Source organism: Acomys minous, assembly GCF_964271855.1.
Source record: "Acomys minous genome assembly, chromosome: 6".
NCBI classification, from domain to species: Eukaryota; Metazoa; Chordata; class Mammalia; order Rodentia; family Muridae; genus Acomys; species Acomys minous.
This window is the reverse complement of record NC_140487.1, coordinates 52,876,056-52,903,869: the sequence shown is the minus strand read 5'-3', so window position 1 is coordinate 52,903,869 and position 27,814 is coordinate 52,876,056.

Here is a 27,814-nt window from a genome sequence, read left to right as displayed (position 1 = left end):
AGTTCATTGACTGTGGATACTTTCATTTAGATCTATTATAGTTAAGAAGAAATGGAGATTTCTATTTCCTTGTCTGAGAATGCAAGTAAAAAAAAAAAAAGGTGGGTCTATTTTCTGCTGTAATCTGGGGGCACTTTACTCTGCTGAACTTGCCACAAATTTAAATGAGCACACCTGGAGATTTTCCTTCAAGCCTCTAGAGGCATACAGGGGGCTAGAAGATATTTATTCATAAGCACAAACTGCCCTCTTCCATCTCTAAGGAATATACCACATTCTTTTTAGTGATTTTCTTTCCTAAATGTCCCCTACGTCTTTTTTGTCCAGTCTTCTCTGTTTTTCTATTATTTCTCTTGGTGGTTTAATTACTCTCTTAGCTTGACCAAGACCCAAATTGCTATCTTGACCTTTCTAAGACTGAGAATGCCCAAGCAAATATAAACAAGTGTCCTTGGCAGCTGATGTCAAAGTAGTGCATACCTCTAGGCAAGTAGTTTGTATCTGATCTACAAACCTACATTTGTTAATACCCAACAATAAAAAATATTTAAATATTTGGATAAAAAAGCTCATCTATATCAAACATGCAAATCTACCATCTCTCCTTATTATGTATGTTTTGTCCTTTCTCTCCATATTCCAATTAAAACTTTAACCACTGTGTTTTCTGCATCCCTATGCTTTACATGTTTTTCCCACTATGAAAGTAACCCAGTGTTCTGGCTACATATCCCCCCCTTCTATATTGAAGGCTCAGAAGGTACATGTGCTTTCTATCTGTGAGTTCTATCCTCAAATCCCACTCAGTAGAAAGAGAGAATCTACTTCTACAAGTTGTCCTTTGGCCTATGTATATACACAATGGCACACACACACACACACACACACACACACACACACACACACAAACACATAGATACACAGAGACAGACAGTCAGACAGACAGACAGACAGAATGGATGATTGAGTAAATGTTGAGACATTTATCCTCCAAGGTCAATCTGTTAGCAGTGTCGATTTCTTCTCAGTACCTTTCCTTGGCTTGTAGATGTCCATCTTCACAAAACTTCCTTCTATCTGATTCTGGGTCTAGGTTTCCTCTTACATATAAGCATACTAAGCATTAAAAACCTCATGCTAACTTAATTACATCTATAAAGACCCTCTGTCACCTTATGAGTTGCTAGGAACTTCAACATACAAGCCTGGGGAAGTGTTGCTAGAATTCTTTTTTGGAAGAGATGCAATCGATGTCTACCTTCCTCCTAAGGGCCTAATGACAAACTAAGACGTGATCCCGTAAAAGTTCACTCTATGGAATCAATGAGCTATCAGGCTTCCTTACTCAGTGAAGACTGAGCAGTTACAGGCTGGAGTGTGAGTGACCTTATACCCTGGATGTTCTGCATCCAGCATTGATGATGGCATCCCCAAGCAGTGTAGGTGCAGACTCCTCTAATTTTTTCCTACATATCCTATCCCTTCCTAAAGTCCCTGAGGCCACATGCAATTAGGAAAGAATTTCATATAACTTGTTGAGATGGGGGGTTGGATATTAAGTAAGGGTCCTCTGACTCTCCCAGACCCCTACTTCCAAGAAAGGAGGTCAGCAGTCAAGAAGCCCAACTGTGGATCTTTGGTTAGCAGACCCAGCTCAATTCCTAAAGGTGGGGCCATTTGGCTTGGAGGATGTTCCTGTACAACAGGAGTAAGGACTCCATAACTGAGCTACAGCCTCTGCCCTTGTTTTTTGAGACAGGATCTCATGATAAAACCTAGGCTAGCCTCAATCACATGTGATCATCTTACCTTTGCTTCTTGAATGCTGGATTGTAGGTCACATATATACATGCATGCATATATACACATACATACGTACATACATACATACATACATACATACATACATACATACATGAAGTTTTAACCAAGAGTTTTCACATGCCAAGCAGAAAGCTCCTTACAATCGGCTATTCTACTGGTAAATGAAAACTCTAGTAAAAGCATGTAATACTTCCTTCTGGCTCTCGTGCCTGAGCCACATTAGCTTTAGACACTCTTTAATGACTAACTTACTTAATAATCAATTTTGTGAGGTAGACACTGTTATGCTTACTTGGGGCATGACAAAACGGAGGCACCAAATGTGAAAGGAATGTGCCCAAGGTTACAACAAATGCTAACAGGTAAATATCAGAAGGAAGCCTTAAACATGTGTGACCTATGACCTTAACTCCAAGCCCTGAGACATGACTCTATTTCTATTCTGTAATTCAGTCCCATGGTGATACAATTAGATCCTATAATTATTATAAAGTAATGTTCAAATGTCTTTGACAAATTAAAAAACTAATTTCCAAGGCATGAAAGTTTTCCATATCCCTTTTAGAATTTCTGAAATATAAACACTTTTTTAAAAAAAAGTTGGATTTATTCTTATAGACAGGCAAATTAAGGAATTGAGGGTACAAAATGGATTTTTCGGTTTGAATTATCTGGCTAGCAATCAGTCCACAACGATCCTTTCCAAATGTCATAGTCGAAGTGTGACTGCACAGGCAGGGACTATAAAAAGACTCGGTTTTGTCTCCTGGCCAATCTGTTAGCATATAAACTCAACTCTGAACCGCAATTATAAATTGATACATTGTTCTAGGGATGACTGATTCATCTGAGTATTTAAGCATTAAGGAAACAGATCAATACTAAAAGTGACACAGAGTGAGAAACAGGGAAGCAGAAAGCAGCCGCCTTACAGCCCTCTTTTCAGATCCGCACACAGGGATCTCTGGAGCTGTTGATCCACCTCCACCTTGGGAAAACCGAATAAAAAGCAGTACAGAATTAAGAACAATACATGGGCGCATAATATTTCTTCCTTTGTTATTGTATAAAGTCTGTGTTGATTAGCGTACTTGTCCAAATTCTAACCGGAGAGGGGGTGGTGTTACTGAGAAGTCCCAGACTATTTGAGTTCAAACCAACTTTCCGATGCTCTTATACTCTGGCATCACTTCTCGTTCCTTCCCTTGTCCTTTCCTCCCTCTGGCTTCCCTCCCCATTGTCATGTTTTATCCAGAAAGGTCTCAGTTGTCATAGTAGCAAGAGCTGCAACATGGACCCTTCCTCACTTTACAGGAAATCGAACTCTTCCCTTGGTGTGCAGCCTTCTGCTGGGCTCAGTGTAGCCCTGCCCTCAGGTGACAGCCTCTTGGCAATTGAGGAAGAAGCTGAGGTGGAGGGAAAGGAGAGTGCAGGTGAACCGAGCAGGAACAGGTGCCTCCTCCTGGGACTATTTACAAACAAAATCTATTTAACCTTCTTCTTAGGATAATTCATTATATTTTGTTTAAAGTCATAATACACAAAAGTAGACAGCTACTTTCAAAGATAATAAACCCTTCAGAGAGTAAAGAATAATATAATGCAATAAAACGACCACAAGACCAGGTGGCATTTTGTAAGTACAATAGACCCTTTTATACAGCAACCTTTCCATAGCTGGCGTCTACATCCCTGGATTCAAACAATCACAGGTTGGAAATATTTGAAAGAGAAATCATCTATACTGAACCTACATAGACTTGTTTTCTTGTCATCATTAACCAAACACTGTGTATAGTGAAGGGTAGACGTGATCTGCATAGTGCTCACATTGTTTTAGGCACCATAGGCAATGCTGAGGTGATTAGAAACATGAGCAGTAGGTATATGCAAGGACTCTATCACATTCTATAAAGGAATTAAGCATTTGTGGTTATGAGAGCCACAACGGGACCTGGAGCCCAGCTGTCTAATAAAAGCCAGAAGAATTGGTTGTACCATGGTCTTATAAGGCAAGGGTTTTTTAAATGATAAATTATTTATTATTATTATTATTATTATTATTATTATTATTATTATTATTATTATTATTATTATTATCATTACTATTGTTATTATGGGTATATTGTCTGCATGGATGTCTGTATATCACATGTATGACATGTATGACTAGTGCCTGTGGAGGCCAGAAGAGAGTGTTGAATCCTCTCTGGTTGTGAATCACCCTGTGGGTTCTGGGAATTGAACCCAGGTCCTCTAAAAGAGCAACCAGTGCTCTGCAGCATCATGAGCTGAGTGTTTAAAAAAATTGGTAAGGGCATCCAGGTAGCTTAAAACTGTGAACTTTGGAGTAGAGTGAAAGCCCTGGATGTGCTTTCTGGATCTTGGTCCTCTCCTGCTGCTTGCTTGTTGGTTATTTCTGTCCTTTTTATTACTTGAGCACCATTTTTGTCCTTGGGTTTTCTTTTCTTCTCTTGTCAAAGGAGGGATAACTACATCTTTCTCAGATGGTTGAAGCAAGACTGAAAGAGATGAGTACATAGAATGTGCCACCCAGTAGACTCCTACCAAATGCTGGTTTTCCCGAGTGACATGGATGTTGCACATGGGTTTGTCACATCGTTTCTTTTAATATCCAATTTTCTTAATTGATAGTGTTTGATGCAAATGGAGACAAAAGTCATGGGTTTAGGTAGAATAGGGTAGGATAAATTGGACTCATTGTAGTTCTGGCAATGAGGAAGACAAGCTTGCAGAAAATTAATTACTCCTTGCTCTATGTCAGCAATGCAGAAAGGAAGGACCTGGCCTCCCACCGAGCCACCATCATGGGATGGCGGGGTTCTGAGCAGAGTAGATATCATATCATGTGTCACACTGTCACCGTAGTTCTGTCAGTCATCGGTGGCTGGGGCCATATGAGGCCCAGAATAATGCACAGCTGCTCAGCACAGCAAACCAAACCAAGGAACACAGTGAGAGTTCATGCTGGACCAGGCTTGGAGAAATTCAGCTTTAAGGTTTTTCTTCAATAATGGTGGAAGGAATTGAATTCTTTGCGTTTATACTTTTAGATTTTAGAGATGCTACATCACCATGCATTTTTGTTTTTCGAACCTGGGTTATTGGGAGACTCAAGATGCTAGCCTGGTGTGCCTTCCTTCCTGCAGTCTGCCAAGTCTCTCTAATCCAGAGACAATCTTTTGAGAAGGGAGTGCTACAGGACTTAACTCTAGGCAGTTGCCACTTCACAGGGGTGGTGATCAAACTTAGATGACAAGTATGAGTTTTATCAGAAGGAATCTCTGGAAATTTAATTTTTAAAAAATTATAAAAACAACCGAATTAGTTAACAGCCTAGCAACATTTGATCATAATTTCTCTTGGATATGGCTTCTTGTTGGTAAAATATAGAAAAATTCACATATATCATCTCAGAGCACACGGAAAGTACATTCTCATGAAATGTACATGATTGTGTAGTTAAATATTTATGGGAACTTTTCAAAATTTTTTTTTTGCCATTCAGCCTGCTTTCAAAATATTCAAATATATTTGGCTTTTGTAACTTTGCTAATTAAACCTAAAACAGATGGAATTATAGAAATCGCAGGGTTTAAAATATCATCTTAATTGGTTTACAATCTATGTGACACGGAGTTGCCACTCATACTGTATAAAACAGATACTTTGGCTCCAAAGATGTGGCATGCCAATTAATTTTTCTTCTACTCTTTCGGTTAAATTTTGTTACTTCCATTATTTTATCCTCTTTCCTTTAGATGCTTGGCTCTAAGCGTGTCATCTGCCTTAACTGGGAGATGAAGCTTTGCAGCCGAAACCACATGAGAGAGTTTCTTTCTGAATGAAGTTTGGGAGAATGTAAATAAACCTTTCTAGGAAGAACGCAGGGCAGAGGAGCGACGTTTAAGCATTACATGATGGCCCCTTGAGCCGAGGCTAGTCTTTCTGACAGTGTTTGTCCGGCACATACAGGTAATCCTATCCCTCTGCATTTGTGGAATAGCATTGATTCAAATACGCTTTATCACTAAAAACATTTATCTGTATCAGGCCTGCTGCACTGTTGCATCTAAATTGACACTGCTTTGGTGACCATAGCTTGTTCTTCTTGGGAGGTTTGAACAGGATGCATCAAGCTATGTCTAGGATCCTTAAGATCAAGCATTTGGCTGAATTTAGCCAGTCTACTACTGATTACAATTTTGAGGCCCACAAGGTCTCCATTAAATAAACTTGCTTTCTCCAGCAAAAGGATGTTTATTAAAAAAAATACACAAAAAACCTCTTTTTTTTTTTTTTTTTTGGCTAACAAAATTAAACCCGACTGTTTCTTTCAAATATCTCAATTTGCCATTTAGATGTGATTTTAAACCCACCATTTCCCCCTTGTTGCCATGGTAACAGGTTTGGGCCCTCATGGGTGACAGAAAAGTACCATAGTACTGGTCCTTGTTTGAATACACATGTTCACTGGGTTTCCGCCTTGCGGCAGGAGGAGTGGGGAGCCTAGAATTTCTATCCTCCCACAGCAAGGTAGATCCCTGCGTCAAACAGCATTCAGAGTTGGGAAGTCGCCCACAGCAGGGATAGATTACCTCGTACAGTCACCACAGAGAACATTCACATTCCAGCTTTAATGATCCCAGATAGAGCCCTTCTCCTCCCCACCAATGTGACATTTTGCAGACATTTTATATATCAAGGAAATATTTAATTGAAACGTGTTTCTGAGAATGCCTACCGAGCTGGCTCTAGGCATCTTCCAACATGGCAGGGGTCAATTAAAAGAACCAATCGAGTGTTTTTCTAAAACTTTAAAATATTTTTGTAAAAAAAAAAATTAAAAAGGCGGGGGAAGGAAGTGGACAAAAGTAACGTGGAATAGCACGGAGCATGACTAATGGCGCTAGCATGTTAAAATCATGGGGAAAATGTCCTTGGAAGACAAATGAATTTTCAGCAGAATAATTAACTTAATTAACAAATTTGCATGCATATTCATCAGGCTATTGAAGTCTTTCCAGCCCAGCTTGATGAGCGTTGGTGTAATAATTGTCTCATTTACATTCTGCAATCTACTACAATTTAGGGCATGCAAAAAAGCCGACCTCTTCCCTTTGACTTTCTTTAGGACCCACATAGTCGTAGAATCCTAGCCTTTGCCCATGCAGGAGCCTTTTGCTTAGGCCTTTGGAGAGGACCCCCTAGAGATTCGCCATGGCTTCCCATCCCCCAGCCCTCCCTGTCTCTCCTTTCTTTTCCTTTTGGTCCAGGTTCTCTCTCTCTCTCTCTCTCTCTCTCTCTCTCTCTCTCTCTCTCTCTCTCTCTCTCTCTGCCTCTGCTTGCTCTCCTGGGTAAATCTTGGCACCAGTTCTGACTTCAAATCTCTTGGGTCGCCAGACTGCATCATGTAAAAATTGCCATTTCCCTCTATCTCTGCAGGGCAATCTTTAAAGGCAGTAAGGTGTGACGGCCCAGACTGGCAGCTTGGCAAGTCGGAGCCCATGGATACCAGCACACGGGAATCTGGACTGTTCTCTCTCTCTGACAGCAGTCAGCAATGGGAACAAAAGGAATAGAGGGGGAAAAGCACAAATGTATTTTTACATATTGTAGGCATATGGCCACAAGACCAGCAGAAATATATTTAATTACCAATTGCACGCATTAAGGAGAAAAACACTGGGGCAGGGGGTGGGGAGTGGGGGGGAGACTGAAGAACAGCAATATGATTCCCCTTTAACTTTTCACCTCAGTCTTTCTTTCTTCTTGTAATTGAAGATAAAAGGGAATGTGGATTAGAATTATAAACGGTTGTCTGCTGGAATCCCATCCAAGGATGGAGGCTGTGGCCTGACTTCCTTAACAGTGGTAACATTATCTAAGGAAATGTAAAAGAATTCTTTTACTGATTTCACTCACAAGATAATTTTACAGTGGTATTTTAGGAGGCAAGGTGGGAAACAAATTAGAAATAGACCATTTAGATGATCTTGCTGTGTTAAAACTCTGTTTCTGATGTGACTGGCACATTAGTTTAGGTCTTAACAATGAGCAAATAACATTTAAAATATTGCATTCTTTTCCTTTGTTATGAAATTGGAACAGTTGACCCCTGGTATTGTCGGGCACTGTGCTGGCCAATGGAAGCCCAGAGATGAATCAGAGTGAGTCCCCGTATTGAGGGGGGGGCGCATGCTCTCTGTCCCAACCAAGTATACATGTGTAGAGTTATAATTGTGTTCTACTAAATTATTAAGTCTTCTGGAATTATGATTAATTAAATTCAGAATTATAATCCACATAATACATTTCATTGAGATACCATGATGTCGTGGTTTAGAGGTTCAGGAACGTTAGGATCAGTTACACCCGAGTTTAGGGAGCATAGGAGAAGAGGGAGAGTTGGGAGAAAATGCCAGGGTAAGAGGGATCTTCAGGCAGCCCATTTCCTAGGGTGCAGATGAAGAGCAGATGTCAGATACAGCAGGAAACCTGACTGTTCTTGGCAAGAAGGAGAGCCCGGAGCTTTGGGGGAACAGGAAGGGACCTGCAGCACCATCATGGGCCAAAAGATGCAGATGAACACCTTTAATCCCAGAGAGAGAGAGAGAGAGAGAGAGAGAGAGAGAGAGAGAGAGAGAGAGAGAGAGAAGCAGATCCCAGGATTCTTCCTCCAGGTAGACTTTCTTCCTGATGTCCTATTGGCTAGGCTCTCTTGTCCCCTGCTCTGTGCTGCTACTGCCCACTGGGAGCAGAGCTGCTGGGATTGTATCCAGCTGACCTTCCTTGGACCCACATGAGGTCAGAAGATTGCGATAGATGCTTTACTTTATGCAACAAATCTAGTCCTGGAAAGTTTATTTTATTTTATTTTGTAAACTTACTGTTTTCGGTAAATCAACCTACATAATAAAAGCACTAGGAGGGCTGATTACTTAAAGGAACCCTGTTGTGAGTCTTTTCATAATGTAAGCCATTCCTTAATTAATCTTCCCACTCCACTCTTTATGCCAGCTCTACCTGTGCCTGCCTTTTAAGGGGGCACGTGATGATATAGTACCAAGTGCATGGGGCTGTAAGCCAAGATTCAGAGCTAGTACTGAGCACAGCAGATGCTACTGAACTGGGGACAAACCTGACTTTCTGGTCATTTCCATCTTCTACCAAAGGATTGTCCTAGAGGCCGGAGCAGGAACTATGGTTTCACTGTTCATTGTCTTGTCCTCTCTGATTTTCAGCTTTCCACTCAGAAATAGAGTTGCTGTACAAAGCAAATTGGTGCTTCAGCATTATACAGAGTTTTGGGTGGCTGTTCAGACAGCAACCTGTCTCTGTCATTTTGGAAGTTGCTAACATCCACTTCCTATTTACTCAGGCAATTAACTTTATTCCTTCTCACCTTCTCAAGTTTCTGATGGGATTGAAGACTAGATTATTATAGTTTTACAATTAAGCTCAATTGTTTAGAAAATTTTAAAAAGCTGTTTTAAGGTCTAGATAGATATTTTTAGGCTGTTAGATACAAGATATGATAGAAATTGTATATACATAAACATATATCTGTATCTATATCTATCTATATATCTATATATCTATATCTATATCTATAGATAGATATAGATATTCACCAGATAGGATAATATTTCTTCAAAGTTATCAAATGTCTTTTAACTAGACATTATGTATGTAAATCTTGCCTATCGGTTTTATAATTATTTCAAATTTTTCTTATTGCATATTACATTAAAAATGGCCTTTTTATTGACAAAGGCAATTTATTTTGGGATTTATGAACATGACAATCAAACTGAAATCTAAATTGTGACTCATGAACATCTACTTGGTAAAAAAAATGGCCTTTTTATTTAGATCTAAAAATGGAATTGTTCGAGTATGGGCTGGTGTTTTGTAATTATTAATTGCTTGCTCTTGAGATTCTTCCTGATTATAAGCAAACTTTCATGCACCCCAAGCATTGCTGTTTAACCTTGCCTCCCAGTTTGACTAATAAAGAAAGCTGATACCTGGGCGGGGCTGGAGGAAGGTAGGCATGGCAAAGGCTTATGGGCTTTTGAGACAGAGAGGATCTTGGGAGGAAGAAGCAGAAGGGACTGGAGGAAGATCACCATGGGATAGAAAAGAGCCACGTGGGCCTAGAGGAGGAATTGTGAAGTTCCACATGAAAGAAATGGCCCAGATGAACAACCTCAGCAAGTATTTTGGAATTATAGACAGGAGGTAGCCCAAACAGATTATTAGAGACAGATGGCATGGGATGGAGGATACAATATAGTGGAAAATGGCTTAGGAATTAATATCTGCCATGCCTCAGTTGATAAGGCTATTATAAAATATTTCATGTATCTGTGTATTTATTGATTGAGAAAGTGGGTTAAATAATACCATTGTAATAATTATAAGCCTGATAATAAACATTTATTACACCATACTTTTAAACTAACAGCAACAGCAAATGAATGTATCTCTGGGCTCTTGGCATAATAGAAATTACTAAGGGTTAGTTTGTCTCTCCCTTTTCTGTTCTAGCCACCTCTTAAAGACCTCTCAAAGAAGAGATAGAAGTTCAGAGTTTAACAACAGGATCAGCATCTGGTCTTTCTAAAAGGAAACATTTGTCAGCCAAGGAACTCTCTCCTGTTCCCATGTTTCCTCAGAAGAAGGTGCAGTCCTACCCATCTTTTAGGGCTTTAAAAAAATCTTGAGCCATGAAGAAGTGACTTAGTGAGTTTGTCAACTTGACCATCTGGGGAAGGTCAGTACATTCAAATATGATGGCTTGGGGTCACCTCACCCTGACACATGCTTTCATGCTTCATGTGAACTAAACTCTGCTTTTTTGATTCTCCTCTTGTCCTCTGAGGCCATCTCTGTGGCTCTGTGGCAGCTTTACATCTAAGGAAAGGTATTAGAAAGATGCTCCACAGTATCTTCCCAATCCTGTTTCTCTTCCTAGTTTCCAAAGGGATTATTGGAAGTGCAGACACAGAGGGCCTTATAATTCTGGGGCTGATATATTTTTGATCTTCAGCAGAAACATATCATTAGGGTAAGTTTGTTCTACTTGTGGGCTTGGTCTTAGAAAGGTCAATATGTAAGAAAAAGGTCAAGGTCATTGCATGATTGGTTCCCATTTCTTGCTGAGTCAGTTGTCATGGAGTTCAAGTGTGCTTGGGCATGGCCTTGAAACATTGAAAGGGTCATGGGTTAAGATTCATCTGACAGTTACCCTCCTGTCAGAGTTTAAGGCACTCTTCTGAAAAAAAGAGATAATGTCAGGAGAGCTCCAGAGTTCTGCATTCTCATCCATCCATCCATCCATCCATCCATCCACTTACTCGGGATTTCTCAAGGACTTACTCGATGCCAAGTACTGTCCTGCCTCTTGTAGAGATAATGGCTGCTCAATGACTTGATATTTGGTGGGAAGGAGGAGCCACCTAGTAAGCAAGGGATGACCACCTCTGGCCAAAGGTCTAAACAGTACAGGTAGTGTATAGCATGGGCAGCTAACTCAGTGTAGATGGACAGGGCACATTTTGGAGAATTTGATCACTGACACTGGGTTGTGTAGTTGTCTGCTTATATATTAATAAGGCAAACAATTGAGGATTATTTGGTCCTGTGCTTGTAGTTTTAGGGCTGGGATTGAGCGATGAGAAGCCCCTGCTCATAGTCCACATTAAAATGATTCTAGCACATCAATGTAAAAATTTTATGGATTTAACTGTCATGATGATGTGTGATGGATGAATTCTGGGTTAATCAACTTACATGATTCTTTATGGTTTACAAAATGTTTTCACACATCATTACAACCCACGTCTCCATGTGGCAGCATTGGGATGTTTCAGGTATAACTCAGCGTTCACGTTCAAAGTGATGCTCTGGGCCCGGGTGCTGGCAGACCATGCAAGTATTGTTTGTGCTTACATTTTTCCATTAGCAATGCTATGCTTGAGAGCCTGTTTCAGAAATTAGCAAGACATTCGGCTAGCAAATGCCACTAGAGACCTTAACATACCTCCATGTGCTTAAGGGTTGAGCACTGCACTTAGTGATACTTGGTTTAATGAACACGATAATTTTCTTCACATCCCATGGAACACTGCAGGACTTTTGGCAAAATGTGAGAGCTTTGTGCGAGGCACAGCTAAAAAACATTAATGGGTGTTGAGTGACAACTGTTTGCCACTCTCTTGAGCCTCTTGGTCACTTGAGCTCTCAGGCCTTCTTGCCACTAACGTCAGCATGTCTGCTGTGCATGACGGGTACAGAGTCACTTTCTCTTATAGGAAATTAAACCTCCATGTAATTGGCACCACTTGGGTTTTGGTGATTTGGAGTGCTCTTAAACTGTTCCCCTACATCCTCCCTTGATTCAAGAATGCTTAATGCAGAGTTTTCAGGGAGGGACAGGTATATACATCCATAAGTGCTGGTGGAAAACATGTAAGTAGTATGATTCTGCATCTAGGATTACCGAGAACTTCCTTGGTTTTTCTTCATACCTAGGCAAAGAGGACTAGGAGTGATCACCTAAGTATATAAACTCCTCTATATAACCAAACCTCAACAATAAACACCTCTATCACCGAGAAAACGGCAACAGAGTAATAATATTTAGTGTCTTCATTTGGATTCTTCCTCCACTCCAGGATTCTGGTGCAGGTGGTTTATTGGGAAGTGACCCCAGAAAGTTGTAGCAAGGAAGAGGGGAAATAAGACAGAAAAACAAGTTGCCACTGTGGGCATCTGGCCCAGGAAACCATGGAATGGGGTGTCTGGTGCATGTGCCTCCCAGCCATGCCTTTGGGGTAAGCCCCAGCTGTGGTGAGACGGGCACTCATTTGTTTGTTGAGTCTATGAATAAAATTGACCTCAGCTGTCAGGGAAAGCTTTCAACAGAAAGATGCAGGGGATGCAGACAGACACACTGCCTTTGTGGACTGAAGTGGAGCAGCAAAGGGACGTGGAGAAGCAGTGACAGCACTGTTACAGTTCTCTCTTCACCTCCTACTATGCTGACCCTCCCTTTGCTGATCAGTTAACCAACCCTCCTCTACAGTGTGGAGCAGTTCTAATGACAGAAAGAATGTGTGTGTTGGATGTGGTGGGGGCCAGGCTATTGGAGGTCTGAAAAGGCAGACAGAATGATGCTTTGGGATCACTATCCATACATGGATATATACATGAGCCTTTCTCCATCTGTGCTGGGATTTTTGATTAGCTTGGTTTCATAAAGGTCACATGCGTGATGACTGTCATGTTCAAAAAATACTGTTTCACTGCTAGCATCTACTTCCTCTGGCTCTTTCTTCTGGTTTCTTAAGTCTACGAACATCCCGGAACATGATATTCCCCTGTGCAGAGTGGAGTGCTATGTTAACTCTGTAGCGAGACATCTAGACCAGATGATACCTGGGTTAGTGCCCAGGCTATGCCCTACCATCTAGTCTGGTCATGATTTTCCCAGGTGACCTACAAACACCTCTGTCAAATGGGAGTGCTTGAGTCTTTTTTGCAGGAGGAAGACACAATCCACTCCAGTGTGCAAGCAGCTTAGCAAGAGCAGTAGGTGAGCCGAATCCACAGCAATCAGAGATTGGTGGCTAGGAGCAGAGGTGAGAGAATGTGATGGGTGGGGGCGGGGCAGTTGTAGCTGCAGCCACAGAGCTGTGGCCCCAGGGCGTGGGCCTTGAAGGGTGATCAGGGTTTGCTTGCCAGAGATGAAGAGGAGGAAGGAAGGAGCCATCTTAGAATTCTGTCCACTGTCTTGAGTCTTGATGTGAAGCTGCTGGGCCCATTTTCTGTACTCTTCAATTCCTCTATGGAGTTTCACAAGAAATTTTGCTCAGCAGAGGAATGTGGGTGCTGGTCTCCTTCAACCTGAGAGAGCCTGACGGACATGTCCCTTATACAGATGAAATCACTTTTCTCTGATTTAGATCAAACAATGTTAGGCCATCAGTGTTTATTATTGCTGTTGTTGTGAGTTATATCAGTCTTGTTAGCAGTAGCATTTCGGGTATAAAAGGTTGATGAATTTAATGAGCCTTCCTGGAGTCCTAGCTGGTATACAGTAGGGAGCGGAATCGTGTAGACATGAGGTCAGTGAGACGTTGTTTCAATGCTGGGTCTACCAGTCAGTGGACACAGGCTCCTGGATGACTCCCTCTTCATGCCGTGCCAGGTGAGAGCTATTTTTGATTCATTAACAACAATTTTATTATTGTTCCCATAAGAATAATGTACATGAAAAAAATTTCGTGGTCCCCACCTGACCTCGAATACGTTGTGTGAAAGATGAAAGCATATCATCTTAAAGAAATGCAACCTAGTGATAAAAAGAACTAAAAAAATTAAAAAAAAAACGCACACAGGATAAAGTGAGAGGAGTAAATGGGAGTGAGACCCTGGCAATAAAGAGGGGTAGGTATGACAGTCACACCCCAGGACAGCAAAATCAAACATGTCCTGAAGTGAAAAATCTATTTAACTTCTCTGTCTTAATTGTAATTTGGTTATTATGTGTTTCCTGTTGTAAGACACAGAAAGCCATTATCTATCTGTCTGTCTGTCTGTCTATCTATCTGTCTGTCTGTCTATCAATCTATCTATCTATCTATCTATCTATCTATCTATCTATCTATCTATTTATGCATTGTGTGTGTGTTTGTGTGTATGTTTGTGTGTGTGTGTGCATGTGCGCACGTGCATATGCTCCTGAACCTCCCTGGCAATCAGAGGATGTACACATTCTCCTGAGCCTCCCTGGCAATCAGAGGACAATGTGAAAGAATTTGTTCTCTCCTTCCAATGTGGAGGTTCCAGATATTGAACTCATGCTGTCAGCTAGTGTGGTCTGCATTTCCTTTTGCTCACTCTCCTCTGCCTGAAGTAGCCAGTTCTATTGGTAATCAGATTGCTAAGTTATTATCCCCTTTGAGAGTCAGATCACATAGCATTACTTCTCAAAAGCCGTTGTTGGCAGCTTCCTCCTCCCATGTCTGATTCACTTTTTCTCCTCATGTTCCCTTAGCTGTGTTTTACTATTCACTATACACCTGTGCACCAGGGATGCCACTGGAGGACCTTTATCAAGCTCTCTGTTAGCAGAGCCCTACAACAAAAACAATTCGGAATCCTCATCCTAAAGACATTAAGTTAAGGGGGAAAAAGAATGCATTTGTTTCCACAATTCTTTACATTATTTTGTAAAATTTAAGCACGAAGTAAAAAAAAAAATTAAAAGGATGAAAGTTTTAAAAAACCTGTATTTTATAAATATTATTAATCAACTCTTGGAAATACAAGAAAATCACCTATACAGACCTGTTAAATAACAAAAAAATGTAACTCTAAAAAAGTAAGTTGTTGCAAATGATTACAAATCATGAGTAAAGAGTAGCAGAAAAACTTGGAAAATATGATAAAGAGTGGGTAAACAACTTAGGAAAAAGCTACATAAAAACAAGTGTGAATTAAATCAAAATTTAAAAATCAGCCTACAAAAGCTGCATAAATGATATACCATGCTTCTGAATGACATCATCAGTAGCAGCCTGTAGCAATATAGCAATTAAATGAAACAGTACTATAAAACCCAATTTTGAACTCGACAAAGTGTTTTTGGAATTCACTGATCGATAAAGTGACAAAGAAAATAAAAATGGAGGGCAATTAGAGGAAGCTAGCAGTTCAGTTTTTAAAATGTATTAATAATATTATAGTTCTGAAAATCGCAGTACATTGCAGCTCTTCAGTATCCAGGGGTACCGTGCCCAGAGATTCAAGCAACTGTGGTTCAAAAATTTGAAAAACCTACAACTATTCTGGACATACACAAGTCTCCTCTCACAGTTTGGCAGTTATTATAAGTTATCTAGAAGTGATTCAAAGGATCCAACAGTGTGGTCAGATCATATGTGACTAGCGTACCATTTTTCACTTGTGTATCACAGGTCTGGGTATCCACAGGGGGTCCTGGAACCAGTCCCTGCACATAGCATATGCATGAAGAGTCTACCAGTTACCAGAAGGCATCCAACTATCAGGAGGCGTTACTATCTACAACTGGTGTAAAAAATAAGAGTGCACGCACACAGAAATCCAAGAATGGGCGAAGCAGCAGGAACTACAGAACAATATCTAAGCTTTAAATTTTGCTTCCAGTGCTTGGGCTATGCACAATTTCAAGATTAATGAGTTAAACGTAAAAGCGATAAAACATGGGACTACGAGAAAACGCACTGTGATTTTAAAACATTTTTAAAATGTGAATTTTTATTACCTCTCTGAGAATTCCATACATTGTATTTTGAGTATATTCACCCCTTCCCAGCCCCATCCATCATTCCATTCCCATCTAAATTTATGTCCTCAGTTGTTTTGTTTTTTACTCACCCAGTCCAACCAGTGCTGGCTATATACTCTGGCGTGTGGCTATCCACTGGAGTTATGTTCCATCTATCAGGGACCACATATAACTAACTCTCCCTCTCCTAGAAGGTATGATAATTGCCTAGCAGGATGGTAGTTGCCACAGCACATTGAAAAAAAAAGGTAGGAGTATGAGGGTGTAGGGGTATGAGGGTGAGATGGGTGGACGATGATGATGATGATGATGATGATGATGATGATGATGATGGCTGGTTGGTCCCAGCCTGCTGAAAAGACAATGCTTAAACACAGAATACGGATGTCTTATTGATGTAAAATTTAAAAACTTATAGCTAAAAGGCAAACCTGAATGATTTAATAGTATTTTACTTTTTATATGATCTACATTTAAAAACAAAAATAAATGGTTGGCAAATAATCCAATTAAAAAATGGATTACAGAGCTAAACAGAGAATCCTCAACAGAGGAATATTGAACGGCCAAGAAACACTTAAAGAAATGTTCAGTGTCCTTAGATATCAGCGAAATACAAATCAAAACAACTCTTAGATTCCATCTTACTCCTGTGAGAATGGCTAAGATCAAAAATTCAAGTGAAGCACACGTTGGCGAGGATGTGGAGAAAGTGGCACACTACTCCATTGCTGGTGGGAGTGCAAACTTTGTACAACCACTTTGGAAATCAATCTAGCTCTTTTTCAGAAAAATTGGGAATAGTGCTACCTCAAGACCCAGCTATACCATTCCTGGTCATACACTGGAAAGATGCTCCACCATACACCAAGGGCATTTGCTCAACTATGTTCATAACAGCTTTATTTGTAATAGCCGGAATCTGGAAACAACCTAGATGTCCCTCAACTGAAGAATGGATAAAGAAACTGTGGTACATTTACACAATGCAATACTACTCAGGTTTAAAAACAAGGAAATTTTGAAAATTTCAGGCAAATGGATAGAACTAGAAAAGATAATCCTGAGTGAGGTAACCCAGACCCAGAAAGACCTGAATCATATATACTCACTTATAAGTGGATATTAGCCATATAACACAGGATAACCGTGCTACAATCCATAGACCTAAAGAAGCTAAATAACAAGGAGGATCCTAGGCAGGATGCTTAATTCCCATTCAGAAAGGAAAATAGAATAGCCACTGGAAGCGGTTGAAGAGAAAGAACTGGAAGGGAGCCTACCATAGAGGTCCTCTGAAAGACTCCACCCAGCGGGGGATGGAAGCAGATGCTGAGACTCACAGCCAAACTTTGGGGTGGAGTGCAGGGAGTCTTATGGAGGAGTTGGGGTATAGAAGGACCTGGAAGGGAGGGCACAGGAGCTCCACTAGGAGACCAATGATGCCACCAAATATGGCTTGGGATAGGAGGGGGTGCTGCAGAGACTGATGCACAAGCCAAGGACCATGTATGGCGAGGACCTAGACCCTCTGCTCAGATGTAGTCAATAGGCAGCATAGTCTCCTTGTGGGTCCCATAATATGGGGGAAGTAAGGGATATCTCTGACGTGGACTCTGATGCCCACTCTCTAATCACTTCCACCTGGTAGGGAGGCCTTGCCAGGCCACCAAGGAAGAAGACACAGGTAGTGCAGATGAGACTTGATAGGCCGAGATCAGATGTTAGGAAAGTAGGCCTTCCCTTTTCTGAAGACAAGGGGAGAAGGGAAGGGGGAATGGGAGAGAGAGTGTGGGACTGGGAGGAGAAGAGGGAGGGGCTGCAATCTCGATGTAAAGTGAATAAGTTAAAAATAAAAAAAATAAACTAAAAAATAAATAAAAGGTTGGTGATGGTCTATGGAGATTTTCTGCAATACAAGGACATTCTGATCTGTGTAATTGTTCATAAGAGCATTGGGTTAATAAGGAATAGGAAGGATTAGCAATGTTTAAATATAATCATTCTAGACTTATGAGTGCATAATTAAAATGCCATTAGAAATGTTAATGAAATTGTATAAAATTATTTATTTGTAACTTCAAAATGTGGGTCTAATACATGTTTTCCACAATGGGAACAAACTAGAAATTATTGTGGTACACGCAATTAATGTAATTCTAACCTATCCTTTAAACCGATGAAATATTTAAAAAAAAAAAAAACACCTAATGGTTTGAAAAAAAACATTTGTGCATAGAAAGTGTTCCAAAAGAATATATCAATGTGAAGTATAGGTGTAAATTTCTGAAGATAGGATTGTGGATGGTTAAAAATAATTTCCCTCCTGATATTTTTGCATGATGCTTTATAAAATCATATACAATATATATCAAACACTGATTGCCAAAAATGAAAATGGCGGAAAAGTTTAAGGACAACAAAATTGTTTGGATTTTTGGGCTTGTAAAGATTTATTGGTTTGTATTCTTTCATATCAACCATCACTCCCTCTCAGACCCTTTATTCTTTCCTGTGCTCCTGTCTGAGCTTCTTACTCCCTTCCTTCAGCTTTGCTTCTGATGTGCACGAGTTGAAAGATGCTCACATGCTTTACTCACTGCCAGACTGCAGCCAACAGAGGCATTTATAATACCAGCCTTGCCCTCATTCTCTGCAGCTCAGGAGACTTTCTATGTACTTACATTGTAGTTACATGAGTTTAATTTTCTGTCAATTTGTTACAAGACCTTTGTCCACTGTTTTGCTGTCTGTCTGTCTCGTATGTATGTATGTATGTATGTGTGTGTGTGTGTGTGTGTGTGTGTGTATGTATGTATGTATGTATGTATGTATGTATGTATGTATGTATGCTGTCTGTTACCATGACAACATAGCTAGCCGAGCTAATGAACTTAAAAGGGGAAATGTTTGTTTTGGCTCAGGTTTCAAAGGTTTTGATCCATGGTGTCTTGGGATGTGGCTTTGTGCCTGTCATAGCATAACAGACTGTGATGAACATGTCAGGTAAAGGAGGCCAGTGCATGCTGTCGTTATTTTGTGAAACAAAGAGAGAAGGAGGAAGGGATTGGGGTCCAGGTATCTTTTTTAAGGTCCTCCAACGGCATAACTTGCTTTCGCTAGACTCCAACTCCCCAAGCACCATAGGATGATGACAAAGCCTCTAACTTGTGAACTTCAGAGACATTTCAGGCCCAGACGTTGGCACTCCCCACACACCCATCTGTCCATCCATCTTGCTAATTTGGAAGCATTCTTTCCTGCCCTATTAAACATCATCTTTCAGATCGTCCCCTTCTTGTAACGTCTACACTGTCTATAGAACAAACTGAGTTTTGATCCATTAGATTTTTTTTTGATTGGTCTACCATGTTAGTTCATCACTTTGCTTTTCAGTTCATCTCTGTGTTTTTCTATCAATTAATTTTCTTTCTTCCTTCACATCTTCGCCCTTTTCTATTCTACCTCTCTATCTACGGCAATACAAACTGAGTAAATAATTTTCTTTTACTTCTTTAAGAAGGATTTCCACAAGTTTCTTTCTGTTTTTCTTTTCCTCCCAACTCTCCCGGAAGGTCCCCTTTCCTGTAGTTCTTTTCCTTTTGGGGTTGCTCCATCCTCAAATGGAAGCAGGTGGGAGGCTGCTCAGCCCCTCTGCTCTGACCACTGGCATAGTGGCTGAGTCTCTTGGCTGGAGACACAGATGGCGGGTAGGCTGGTGAGCCCATCAGCTCACACATTTCCTGTCTACTTCTGCTCTCTCAGACAGAAATGGGATCCACTCCTACGTCCACTGCCGGCTTGCTAGCATATGAAACAGATGGACTGCATGGAAGACTCTAGCCCTGGTTTTTACTGCTTCTATTTCTATCTTCTCCCTGGCCCGTAGTGCTTTATTTATGGAGACTACTATGCTGGTAGCCTACAGCCTAAGTCTTGCCCAGGTGTTTTCTGAAGAGTCGCCCTCTCTGTAGATAGGGGCGGGGGTGCAGGGGTCTATGAGATGACAAAACACCATCTGGGTGTCTTAAAAAAATATCATCTCAGTGAATGACAAGCTGCTAGCGTCCTGGCCGATGGCATCCATAGATTCCTCAATGGAACACTATGTGGTGGAGAAGATGCACAAGTTCTTCTACCATCTTGATGGTCGGTTTAGAGCTTTCTTTCCTCCTTGACAACAATGCACAAGGGGTCCCCTCCTGTGGTGTGAAGCCTCGTGCCAAAAAAGGTCAGATTCTCTTCTTGTACTCTGTTACTAAGCCCTTCATGGTACCCACGGCTGTACATCTTCAGTATTATTTTAATGCAGCCCTGGGGGAGGTACCACTGAAAGCTGATCTCTGGCTTAAGAGGTCTTATCTCATGCCTATCTTGGAGTGTCAGTGATCTATACACAGAACGTCTTTAAGGAACGCTGGTTAACCAGGCCAACATGTCAGCAAGAAATCATAGGCTTTGGCCTCTTCTAAATACCCAAGCAAGTAACTTTTCATGAGTAAGATGCTTTTTCTAAGGCTATTATTATTGTTATTATTATTATTGTTGTTGTTGTTGTTGTTGTTGTTATTTTATTTTATTTTAAGTCAGGGTCTCATTACATAGCCTTGGCTTGCTTGGAACTTGCTGTGCTGACCAAGCTGGCCTTGCATTCACAGAGGCCTGCCTGCCTCTGCCTCTGGAATGCCAGAGAAATAATAGTATTCTTAACTCCAGCTTCTACTGTCTAAAAAGTTTTCTAAAGATTTGAACCTCAGAAAAATAATGTGTGTTTGTAAATTCTTTTTGTAAATAAAGGTATAAAAATGAAGAAATGTCCTGGATAAAATGCTTGCATCTAGAGTAAGAGTAACAGCAAAGATGATACAAATGAAACGCATAATACAGGGTGTGTGTGTGTGGCTTGGTACACTGCAGGGATAGTTTTGGTATTATCGTAGTGGTAAATGCATACACTGTTGTGTCCTTTAACAGGTAAAAATGAAAGCTGGCGATAGCCTTTATGTCAATATAACAGCTACATCAGTTGTATGTAATACTGCCAGGGAAAATGGTGCATGCCCCTCCCCCCACCCTCTGAGTTAGAACTTCAGACAGTTCATGAATACACTTTTTAGTATAGGTATGTCCCAATAGTCAGGACTTGTATGAAGCATCTGAACACTTGTAGTGACACCTTAGAGCTAATATGGAGAAAAAGCTGAGGGGTCCAGGTGGTAGAATTTTGGAATTGGTGTTAGAGTTCAGTCTCACTGACACTGGGAAGAAGGGAGTCTCTGTCTTTGTAGCAGAGCACCCTGAGATGCACCTGAAGGACTTGTATTGTTTTTAAAATTTATCTGTATTACCTGTAGGCCCAGCTAGCAATCAATTAAGACACAGACACTTGTTATATTTTAAAATAGCCTTGGTTAACCTGGGGCAGGGCAGATATCAATCCTCTAAACTACCTCCCATAGTGTGGCAGGCATGGGATCCCTGCCTCAGTCCCATGCCACCTGCTTCTAATAATTTCTATCAAATTACCTCCCATCCATAATCCCAAATACTTGCTAATGGTCTTCATCTGGGTCAGATTCTCCATCCACACCGGCCATGTGCTTCTCCTCCAGTTAACCCATGGAGGCCTTCCTCTCTTCACTTCAGGTCTCTCTCCTTTCTTCTTTCTCCTGGTGGGGGTCTTTTTTCTTTCCAGAATTCCTCTCTCTCCTAGCCCCACCTATCTCCTTTTCTCTGCCCAGGTGAGGTGGCTTTTTATTAAGCAAAAAGTTCGCCACAGAGACAGTAAGCACTAATTGGCATCAAAATACATCAGACCATCCCCCAACAGACTTGACCCTTATAGCATGAGCCAGAAGGTGCTAGTGTGTTACATTCCTGCATCACTGAAATTGAAGACTGCATAGGACTATGTATCTGCCAAAAGACCAAGGAGATGAGGCTGTTCTGAGAGCTGAGCCTCCATGATGTCAGGGTAGGGACCACACTTCTTTTGGATCAGACGTGGTTCCATGGGAGGCACTGAATTTCCAGATGCTTTGAAAACTAATTCCACCAAGGATGGCTTTTTTTTTCCTTTTGGTCTTTCCAGACCAGGTTTCTCTGTGTAGTCTTGGCTGTCCTGGACTCGCTTTGTAGACAAGGCTGCCTCTGCCTCCCTGAGTGCTGGGATTACAGGCATGCACCACCACACTCTGCTGAGGATGGTTTTCTTTAACAATTGATGGTTCTGGCTAAAAAGAGACCCACTCCCCAGTTATAGATGGGGGATTTTTTTACAGGTAACACTTGATAAAAGAGGGAAGGCTATAGAAGGAAGTGTAGGAAGAATGAATTTCTGTGAGGACTGTCCGAGTGGCCTAGAGAAAGGCCTAGAAAATGACTAGGGAGCCCTAAGGATCCCTCACTTCCTCAGGTGGTCCTTCCTTCCTCAGCACATATTTTAGTGAATGCTATGTAGGAATTTTCTACTGCTATAGAGGCAGGCACTATTCTGTTTTGGGGGATGTGTCAAAGGATCAGGAGACACAAGCATCTCTGTTTTTCGTGAGTATCTCACTGGAGTACATCACAGGTGATGTACCAAGGTTGGTGGTGAGCACACAATCAATTCTATGCTCTACATTTAGGCAGAATCAGAAACCTGGGGCTGTCAGTGTACTGTATAAACTAGAGAGGTCAGTGTTGAGTGGACAGCCCCAGGCTCTCAGGGAAAAAGCTGCACTAGCCTGTGGAGTGTGTCACATGGACTTGTGCCCAGTTCAATTAGAATCTTGAGGAATAAATACATGCATATCATGAATGGGACCATCATTTGGAACATATGCCATGCCTTTCAATTGGCCAAAAATTAGTACAACAATAGCACTAGCCAAAGTTCTCAGGTACAATCGTTATGTATAGAATGTTTTTTTTTTTATTGTTCTTGTTGTTCAAACCGAACACCTGACAAAAGCAACTTTCGGGAGAAAAGCAACTTTGCGGGAGAAAGGGCTGATTTTGGCTCATGGTTCAGAGGAGTGCAGGCATGGAAGGCATGAAGGCAGGAGGCTCTTGCTCTGTGGCTCTGGTCTGTTAGCAGACAAAGAGGAATGCCACTGCTTAGCTGGATTTCTTCTTGTTCCCCTTTTTCTTCTTCATTTGATAATCAAGATTTATTATCACAGAAAGAAATGGGAAAATTTTCCCAAGAAAAATGTTATTATCAGTCTTTTCCTCTTTAATTCTCCAGGCCCGTGGTACATGGCTGTAGTAGTGTTAAGACAAGGAAAGAGATGAAAACTCTTGAGTGCTGTGGCTCAGGACTGGAATGCCAGCACAAGGGCAGAAAAGGTGTCAGGAGGAAGATAAGGAGGAAGTGGATAAAAGGGTGGAGGAGGAAGGAAGAGTAGGGAAAAGGAGAGGCAGGGGAGGGACGGAGAGAGAAAAGAAGGAAGTTCTTGGCCAGCTTGGGCTGTGGGGGTGGTGTGGGGTGGGGTGGTGGTGTGGTGGTGTTGGAGGTTATTGATTAAGGATTGTTTTTCTCTTAGAAGCAGAAGAAATATATGGCAGGAACAATAGTAGCTTGCTGGAAAGGTGGAGAGTATCACTGAAAAGGAACAACATCTGTACTGGCAAGATGTAAGTGAGAGATTAACAGAGAACCACACTTTAAAATATACATTTACATAAGAGAAAATGTGAATTTGGAAGGGGAAGTGGTGAAGTAGTAGAATGGGAATGAAGAATAGATCTGATGAAAATTTATTATATTCATGAATAAATATTCAACAAAGTATTTAAGAAGGATAGGCATTTACATATATACAACATATTTACAGAGAGATATATTTTATTTTAGTTTGAGCTTTCAGTTGTAGCATTTCAATTATTTTAGCTTGTCAAAGTAGTGTTTCCTTGACTATAGTCAGGTTCCAAACAGTGTTACAGTTTCATTTATGAGATGTCACATTCACAGGAACACACTCAATTGAAAAGAATTGATGATCACAAAGGAAAGGTCTAAATAGAATGAGGTATAGACCATCAATATATGGGCTAGGTTCATGTAAATGTGATATAGACCATCAGTATATGGGCTAGGTTCATGTAAATGTGGTATAGATAGACCATCAGTATATGGGCTAGGTTCATGTAAATGTGGTATAAATAGACCATCAGGATATGGGCTAGGTTCATGTAAATTGATTTCAGTTTCCAACTCTGATATTTATGGGTTAGAAAAAAATGGAAAATCAAAGAATAATTGTATAAGACCATGAATATAATTTAAGACACTCACAAAACCTCCCTTATGACACACAGTGTTTAAGTATGTTGACTGTAGACGTAAAAGCTAAATGATAATTATTTACAGACTGATCAGTTAAAGCTACCAGGGAAAGAATAACACTGCTCAGCTACTAGCAAGGTCCTAAGATGTTCACTGCCTCACAGCCTCCCTCTGTTTGGATGCATTTGGATGCTGGTATGTGTACCCTAAGATGTATGCAGGCACTGTGAAGTTTTTTGGGGGGCTCTACAGCTGGAGTTCTGTACCCACTTGAGAAGCTGCAAGCTCATGTTAGTCAGCAGGGGAAGAAGGTGACATCTTGACATCTACTAAGAAGTTTCTCTGAAGGTTCAGTAATTCAGTCTGGGGAAGCAAATGAACAACAAGCAGTGTAACAGGAGGAGAGGCTTCCAGATTCATGTACGTACACACACACACACACACACACACACACACACACACACACACACACATACACACACAAACACACACACAAAGACAGATGTTATGCCTGCAGACTGTCTTCGTGCTGGGAAGACTTCTATGAGGGCAAAGGCATAGACAGTGTTACAAGGCTAGTAGATGACTATTAGGGGAAAAAATGAGCAAGCTTAGGGATCACCAATAACTTCAAAGCCCCTGGGTGGTAGACTTGCATTCCCCTTTTCTTGATATGACTTGGGGAAAAGACCTTTCAATAAGATTGACAACAATCGTGTTCTGTGGAGGCTGAGCCAGCCTCTAGGTAAACGAAAGGACTTCAGAGTCTTCCTTATACTTCAGAGGAGAGAGAGGAGCAAAGACAATATGGTGACAAGAAGGCAGGAAGACAGCAGAGGGGCCCTAATTTTGACTTCTCCAGCTTGGCATGTCAGATTACCCACCCTTTGGAGTACTGTTTTCTAGGTCCTAAACTAATTGTTGTAGATGACGAGGGTGTCAGTGTCTTCGAGTACCCTGTGATCTTCTCAGCATCTGTTGTTAGAATGTCAGAAAAATGGGTGGTCATCAAAGAGCCACGGTGAAACATCAGAGCTTAGTACAATCCCTTGGTCATCACCATGTCCCTGGGCTCACTACCATCTCCAGAGACCTTTTGGGTGTCAGGGCAAACAGTCTACCATGCAGAACCTGTCCTAAGCTCTCCTTTTTGTGACAACTCATTGGATATCTCCTCCTGCGAAGCCTTGGCTCTTTACCCTGTCCTCTGAACTTGTTGCTGTGGTGCTCTTAAGCTAAAGGAGAAAGCTTCCCCCATTTTGATTTCCAAGTGTGGAAGCGTTATGTTAATTTCCCCATAAGCCAGCAAGCTGTTAGCTTCTCAGCTTCCTGGTCTTGAGTACAGTCTTAACACTGTCTAATATTATTTGTGAAACCTAAGTAGATGTGAGAACTGCCTTCCACTTCTGCAAAGTCAACTTGCAGGCATTCAAATAACTGTGCAGGTGGAGTAATGGTATATATTTTACCATATACTGTATTTTAAATTTCTTTAAAAACTTATACAGTAAAGAAAACAATTTTATCATTTCAAAATGGAATTTACTGAGGGACTATTGTCAGTAATTGTATATGTATTAAATGTGTGCAAAGAGATGTTGAAACACAAAGCACATGGTAAAATGATTAGACAGACTAATTAACAGGTCAGTCACCTCACACAGTTACTTTGGTGTGTGTGTGTGTGTGTGTGTGTGTGTGTGTGTGTGTGTGTGTGTGTGTGTGTGTGTGTGTGTAGAATAGTTAGAATCTATATGGCCAATTTCATGTGTAGCACATTGTTATTGACCATGGTCATCATGTTGCCCATGACTATCTGTAATGTTTCTTCTTAAAGCTGAAGGCTTGGCTTCTCTCCATTTCCCCCAGTTTTCCATTTCAGGCAGCACTCAGTTACTCTTTCTTCACATATATGTGAGATTTGTTTTTCTGGGCATGGGTTATTTTACAAGCCCTCTGCGTCCATCTGCATTACTGCAAGTGACAGGATTTCTTTCTTATTTAAGGCTGAGTAATGCTTTGCTACATACAACAATTCTATCATTTTTCTTATCTGTGCATCCACTGGTGACCACTTAGGTTGATTCTGTAACTTAGCATTTGTGAGTGATGCTGTAATGAACGCACAGGCATTTCTTGCTTATACTAATTCATTTCATTTGACTATACAGCCGAAAATTGTGTTGCTGGATCATATGATAGCATCATAATGGTTGTAATTATTTAAATCTATCAACAATGTCAGAAGAAAATTTGAAGTTGTCCTAAATTTAGTGACCTCTCTTAGGAAGAAAAAGGAGTTCACATTAACTAAGAGCTTCAAGCTTCATCACCATGGTGTATTGTTCAGGAGTTCTCTTTTCTCTCTTTCTCTCTCCCTTCCTCTCATCTCGTGTGTGTGTGTGTGTGTGTGTGTGTGTGTGTGTGTGTGTGTGTGTATGTGTGTGTGTGTATGTGTGTGTGTATGTGTGTGTGTGTGTGTGTGTGAGAGAGAGAGAGAGAGAGAGGGAGAGGGAGAGGGAGAGGGAGAAAGAGAGAGACAGAGAAAGAGACAGAGAGACAGAGAAAGAGACAGAGAGACAGAGACAGAGACAGAGAGACAGAGACAGGGGGAGAGAGAGAGAGAGAGAGAGAGAGAGAAAGAAAGGGAGGGAGAGAGAGAAGACTCCAGTTGATTTGGAGCTTTTCATGTAGGCTGAAGGGTTGTCAAGCTCCAGGCATCCTTTTGCCTCAGCCGTGTTCTGGGATTGCGCATGTGAGCCATTGTTGGCTTTTTACATGGGTACTGGGGCTCAAACCCAGGTCTTCACACTTGTGTGATAAGCACCTGAACCATCTCTTAAGCAGATTTCTTTCAGTGGCTCAAGAAAGCTTAAAAGAAAGCAACAAAAGACAAATATTTGTGGTAGAAGACCAGCAGCTAAAAAACAAAACAAAACAAAAACACAAAACAACACAAAACACAAAACAAAAAAACAAAACAACAAAAAAAAAAACCCAACAGCTTGTGAGTTCCTGGGTAGCACATCCACTTTCTATCTGTCAACCTTTAAGCTCATGTTGCTGACTATCACACTTCAACTACATTCAGATGGCTCCCCAAAAACTACTTCAGAACCACAACCCAGGTGTATACCTTTTTGACCAACTCAGTCTAAATTTAGTTGTGCCAAAAGGCTTAGATATATCCAAACTAGGCCACAAGCAACATGTTACTTGATCCTTTTCTAAAATAAAGATTTATTCTCGTTAAAAAAACAAACAACAACAACAAAAAACCAACGGAGCAACGAAGCCCAAGTAACTATCGATGCATATTGTTTGACAGTAGGAGGAACTTTTTAACTGTTAGATTA